The sequence below is a fragment of the Macadamia integrifolia genome, chromosome 6 (genome assembly GCF_013358625.1).
Source record: "Macadamia integrifolia cultivar HAES 741 chromosome 6, SCU_Mint_v3, whole genome shotgun sequence".
NCBI classification, from domain to species: domain Eukaryota; kingdom Viridiplantae; phylum Streptophyta; class Magnoliopsida; order Proteales; family Proteaceae; genus Macadamia; species Macadamia integrifolia.
In genome coordinates, this window is record NC_056562.1 from 37,112,415 (window position 1) to 37,113,257 (window position 843).

Sequence of the window (843 nt, forward strand, 5' to 3'; positions counted from 1 at the left end):
CAAAGGTCTTTATGAGTATCCCAGTATGCTAACTTTTACACTAACTTATAATGTATAGCTATTATGTCTGGAAGTAGCATCCCTGCCATTAAGTGGTCAGAATTTGAGACCACTGTTTTCATTGAAGCAATGAAAGAAGCTGTAATAAATGGTCACAAATCCGGTAATTCATTTAACAAAACTGGATGGCAGAACATTACAAAGCAATTTCAACAGGCTTTAAATCGTCCAGTTGGGAGAGAACAATTACGCAATAAGATGAACAAGTTGAAAACCGAGTATCAACAATTCAAGAGACTGCTTGACACAACTGGATTTGGGTGGAACTCAATGACAAAAGCAGTCACAGTTGATGATGAGTCCGTATGGGATAGGGCAATACAGGTACAATATATTTCAGTAGCTAGTTCAATTACTTAAAAATTAGTTGACAATGAGTATTACATCTAAGTGATACAATTACTGCTCATGCAGGCAAATCCAGGTTGGTTGAAGTACAAGAAGTATGGACTAAACAATTGGCCAGAGTTGAGCATGGTATTTGGGGATGCATATGCTAGAGGTAACTTAGGGGTTGATAGTGCTCAAGATTTGGATGGCATCGAAGCTATTAATACAGTTGATATTGAGCAATTCTCTCACTCCCCCAGTACCCCGGTGTATATAAGCATGACTGACCCCTTTAATGAGGATACTTGTAATATCCCGCTTCTTAAACCCGGTCTGATTTTACGGTTGAACCGGTTTAACCATGCAGGAACCGAGCCAGAGGATGTTAGAGCGGGTTCCTTATGGGCTATGATGGCACGGGTGACCTTAAACACCGGCTGGCCCGACAAGTCC